Consider the following 6,077-nt stretch of genomic DNA (forward strand, 5'->3'; position numbering starts at 1 on the left):
CAGCTAGTACCAAATATACAATATTCATCACAAGGGGTGTGATCAAAGAATGAAAAAATTGATCTCCACAACGGCACTACATAAAATATCAATTTATTACATTTATATAAACAACAATAAAAAACATTAAATGACTACATAGATAGAAGGGTACAATTCCTCAACATAAGAGGGACTATTAGCCTGAATTAAGCACCACAATACCAGGCCAGACAAAACCAACTAAGAATTGGGCCACATACAATAGCTGGATGTTTATAGGGGGATAAACTGATAAATAACAGCGTGTCCCAGCTCTATTGGACTCCTAAGAAATCTACATACAAATGCTAGTAAGTGGTTAGCACCCCCAGTAGGGAGATGCATGCGCTTATATCATGGTCTCCACCCCATTTCATATACAGCAAAATGCAGCGGTAAAATATAGAGGCATATTACCTAAAACTGGACCTGGTGTGTGCTCCTCGGCGTCCCTCTGCCCCGACACGTGTTTCGCCGTAGCTTCTTCTGGAGGCGTGTCAGGGCAGGGGGTAAGCCGGTTTATATATACCTGAGTCTACCGTTCATTGGGCAATTAACATTTCGGAACCTTCACCAGCTGTGCAGGTAGTGCGTGCATTGAACGGGAGATCGCTGTGTGGAAAAAACTCAACAACTTCCGTCCCTTGTACGGAAGCGGAAGTGTCACCCGGCTATCCCTAGTGTAGTTGCCGTACAGATGCCTCGGCTCACTGAGTACCACCCCCTGTACGGAAACCGGAAATACCAGAAGTGTTCGGGAGCCGGGCACTGTACGGACAGAGAGGATGACAGGAAAAAGCGGCGCATGAGCCGATGGGCAGATCCAGCTAAAATGGCGAGTCGGATCACGGACTGGGGATCAGGAGCGTCGGGTCGTACAAGTCCGACTCCGAAACTCCGTTCTCCAAGGCAATATGTTGGCCCAAGTTCATATCTTGATCTTAATCCGGTCTCTGATCCTGGGATATTGGTCCCGCTTCCCATATGCGATTACCTCAAAATTCCGCTCCACAATGCTAGCACGAACCACAGCACTCCCGTCTCTAAGAACAGCAGTCATCAGGACAGATGTAAGTCTATACTGTAACCAAACATTTTTTCATTCTTTGATCACACCCCTTGTGATGGATATTGTATATTTGGTACTAGCTGCCCTGTGGTTGGGGGGCAATATGTTGTGTTTATTGGAGAGCAAGTAGTTGTGTATATCTTATTAAACCTGCTAAATCTGCAGGGGGTTGAATACTACTTGTAGGCACTGTAACGTCGACCTTGAAACTTGGAGATCAATACCCAATAACTATTTACATAACTAAAAATTAACATTTTTGCTGGAAAAACCAACGTACCTGTAAATGTGGTTTGGGCACACCCCCCACACGTTAATATTCATAGGCCCTTGTTAGATAGTGACGGGTGTTGAGTTCCAGAAGTCTCATATTTTATAGAATTTCCCAGGGCACCCTCTATTTTGATAGACCGTGTTTTCATATGGAATCACTGAATTGACAAGTTCTACCCAAGATCTCAGTGTTGGGTGTGAACTACCCATCCATCTCAGAGCAAATAATTTCCTGGCCAAAAATAGCATCTCTTGGAGAAATATCTACTATATAACTGTCTAAGGGTCACTTCCGTCTTTCTGTCTGTCCCCGATATTCATTGGTTGCGGCCTGTCTGTCATGGAATCCAAGTCGCTAATTGGTCGTGGCAAAACGCCCACGACCATTGCCACGACCAATCAGCGACGGGCGCAATCCGGCGGCAACATGGCCGCTCCTTCCTCCCCGCAGTCAGTGCCCGCTCCATACTCCCCTCCAGTCAGCGCTCACATAGGGTTAATGGCAGCGCTAATGGACCGCGTCATGCCACGGTGTAACGCACTCCATTAACGCTGCTACTAACCCTGTGTGACCAACTTTTTTACTATTAATGCTGCCTATGCAGCATCAATAGTAAAAAGATCTAATGTTAAAAATACTAAAAAAAATAAAAAATCATCATATACACACATTCCGGTGCACCTTCCGATAAGCTCCTCACGACGCTCCGTGACCGGTCCATGCATTCCGATCTCGCGAGATGATGACAGCAGTCTCGCGAGACCGCAATGCACTCTTGAGACCGGAGCGCGCGAGGAGCGTCGGTAAACGCTTCCTGGATCCAGGGGCCAACGGAAGGTGAGTATATAACTATTTTTTACTTTAATTCTTTTTTTTTTTTTAACAGGGATATGATGCCTACATTGCTATATACTACGCGGGCTGGGCAATATTCTACGTGCGCTTGGCAATATAGTACGTGGCTGGGCAATATATGGCTGGGCAATATAGTACGTGACTGCAATATACTACGTGACTGGGCAATATACTATGTGGCTGGGGAATATAGTACGTGACTGAGCAATATACTACGTGGCTGGGCAATATACTACGTGGGCTGTGCAATATACTATGTGGACATGCATATTCTAGAATACCCGATGTGTTCGAATCGGGCCACCATCTAGTTTTAATATAATGGTCCCAATTATCTTCTTCCACAACCCCAAACAGGCACACCAAGGGATCCAGGGAAATTGGTATTGCCATTAGGGATGACAAGAAGGTGGTAACCTCCTACCAGAATGTATATATTACTGGACACCTCCACATCATGTGTATGAAGTCGCCTACCAACTCATGACACCTCGGACATTCCGAGGTGTGAGAATGGCCCATTTTTTCTAACTTAGCTGGTGTAAGATATGCTTGATGGATTATTTATAATTGGGTCTGTTACAGAACCCCCCAGCACCAAGAATATGTTATGTAGTATATGTATGTATAATAGGTTCCATGTGAAATGCATCAGTCCACAGGCTGCGCCCCTGGACAAGATATTCTCCTTCTGACCTCCCCCACCTTTGTAATTCCCACAGTAAATATCCTGCGGCTATTGTAATGTATGTCTGGCCTGCTGTTTTTCTATTGGCCTGCCCTCTGTATCTGTGTTATATATTCTGTGTACTGTGAATTAAGTGTATTTAGACTGGAAATACGTGGAGAAGCAGTGAGATTTTATATGCACCCATGTAACGAAGGAATTCCAGCCAGCGTCCTTCATTCAGAATCCAGCAAAAGCAGAGTGGACCTCCTGAACCACGGGGTGGTACTGAAAGAGGTACTACAGCACAGTAGACCCCGTTACACTGGTGGCAGACAGCGGGATGTGAGACCATACAGGAGGAAAGGAATGAATGGAAAATAACTACCAGAAGTTAAAGAGGACTACATTAAAAGATCTGGTGGAAGCCCGAGGGTTAATCGCCAGCAACAAAACAAAAGCGGATTTGATAGCAGCCATCATGGAACACGACACTGCAGCGCCCCCCAATGTGAACATGGAGGAGACTGAATTCCAGAGGGAGGTAAAGAACAGACCGGCGTTCTATGGCCCAAACCCTGCAGTAGAGATCATACGAGAGGTGATGGCTGATGTGCGTACTGATCTGAAGGAAAAGATGGCCGAGCGGACCAGGATACAGCTAGCCAAGATGGAGATGGCAGAGCGGACCAAAGTGGAGCTGGCAGTGGGGAGAGAGGAGAGTCAGCGAGCAGGGGGAGCTCTGGCCTCCGACCAGGTACCTTCAACAGTAAGCCACAAAAAGTAATGCCTTCTGACAGTTGGGGGAGGCAGAGGAAGACATTGATGGCTTTCTGCAGGACTTTGAGCGGCAGTGTGCCCTTCATCAAGTGAAGCCGGAGGAACAAGTTCAGATTCTGGCCAGCAAGCTGACAGGCCGGGCAGTGGACGGTTATCGCACGGTACCTGATGAGGACTGTATGGACTACGAGCAGATCAAAGAAGTGATCTTGGCCCGGTATGCGCTGACACCAGAGGCATACCGCTAAAAGTTCCGCGGACTTATAAAACGAGTAACCGATACCCACGCTGAATGGGCCTGTAAATTACGGCGGTCACTGCTACAGTGGGTACAAGGGAGCCAAGCAACTACTAAGGAGGACGTCCTCCAGCTCGTCTTGTTAGAACGATTCTTTAATGTACTAACCCCCGAGACACAGGAATGGCTTTGGGACAGGCGGCCAACGACTCTTGAGGAAGCCGCTCGTCTGGCCGATGAACATCATGATGCCAGGAGGACTCAGTTGTCCAGATCAAAGATGGTCACTAGGGGTCCGCCCATGGACCTGGAGGGCCCCAAACCACAGAAGATTGCAGGGGGACCAGCTAGAAACCCGGCCTACCACAGTTCCCCTGGGGCGCGATGCCACACCTGCCGTCAGTTGGGCCACCTGCAAAGACAATGTCCCAACCGGACTCAGCATACCCAGTGGCCAAAGGAGGGAACAGCTACCTTCAGCCGGGCCACTGTACACTGCTACCAAGGCGAAGTTGACCCGACATTGGGGGCTACGACTAACCAAGGGGTTAACCGACAACAGCATCGACAGGTCATGTGGGTTAATGAGAAACATATGCAGGGACTAAGAGATTCAGGGGCAACTTTGACCCTTGTGAAGCCTCATCTCGTCCGGAACCAAGAGAAGATGGACCGGACAGTGGCAGTCCATGTAGCAGGGGGAGCCATACATCGATTGCTCACTGCCCGGATTCACCTGAACTGGGGAGTCGGGGATGGCCTTGTTGAGGTCGGCTTGATGGAGGATTTGCCCGCAGATGTCTTGCTGGGAAATGACTTGGGGCCCATGTTGTCTGCCTTCTCGGTTGCCCCTCTGGCTGAGACATATCCTGTGACCACCCGGAGACTAGCTCGAGCTGCAGAGGCGAAATCACACTCAGAGGAGGCCCAGGTAAGACATCCCAGCCCTAAACATATTCCCATAGCCAGGCACATTTCTTGGGCCACCCCAGCTGAATTTAAGAGGGAGTTACTTGAGGATCCTTCATTGGAGGGATATCGTGGGAAGGCACAAGAGGGGAGAGGGGTACTGGAAGGGGAACAGTTTATATGGAAGCAGGGACTCCTCTACCGGATCACAGAGCAGCACCACACAGGGACGAGCCCCACTATAAAACGACAGCTGGTAGTTACCAAGAAGTATAGGCAGGAGTTACTGCGAATCTCTCATGACATACCCTTGGCTGGGCACTTTGGCGTCAGTCGCACCAGGCATCGTCTGACACAAAACTTCTTTTGGCCGGGGGTAACCTATGATGTTCGTCAGTACTGCCAGACCTGTGACAGTTGCCAGCGCATTGGCAAGAGGGGAGATCGATGCAAGGCCAAATTACGCCCCCTCCCCATTGTGGAGGAACTATTTAGCCGAGTAGCGTTCGATCTGATAGGGCCGTTAGCCAAACCCAGTCTGTCAGGGAAAAGGTATATATTGATAGTGGTAGATTATGCCACACGGTATCGAGGCGGTTGCGTTACCTAACATACTGGCAGAGACGGTGGCGGCTGCCCTGCTCCAGGTTTTCTCACGGGTTGGATTTCCCCGGGAGATTATCTCGGACCAGGGTACCCAGTTTACAGCAGAGGTGACCAACCAACTGTGGAAGCTGTGCGGCGTAAAGTCCATTAAAGCGCCCCGTACCACCCACAAACCAATGGGTTTTGTGAACGCTTTAACGGGAAGTTAAAACAACTCATTGGGACTTTTACCAGGACCTACAGGGACTGGGAGAAATTCTTGCCTCACCTCCTGTTTGCCTATCGGGAGGTGCCCTAAGAATCCACGGGGTTCTCCCCGTTCGAAGTGGTATACGGGAGACGGGTAAGGGGACCGCTAGACTTAGTGCTAGAACACTGGGAAGGGGAGGGCATCATAGAAGGGGTACCCATTGTACCCTATGTGCTGGAATTTCGGGACCGCCTACAGGAGCTGACCCAGGCTGTACGTGGGAACATGCAGGTGGCTCAGCGGCGCCAGCGCGTATGGTACGATCGGAGGGCCAGAGAGCGCACCTTGGAAATAGGACAGATGGTCCTGGTGTTAGAGCCCACTAGGTAGAACAAGTTCCAAGCTGCATGGCAGGGGCCCTACCAGGTAGTGGGCAAAATAGCCGACACCACCTATAATGTCGCCGAT

Source organism: Ranitomeya imitator, chromosome 7 (genome assembly GCF_032444005.1).
Source record: "Ranitomeya imitator isolate aRanImi1 chromosome 7, aRanImi1.pri, whole genome shotgun sequence".
NCBI classification, from domain to species: Eukaryota; Metazoa; Chordata; class Amphibia; order Anura; family Dendrobatidae; genus Ranitomeya; species Ranitomeya imitator.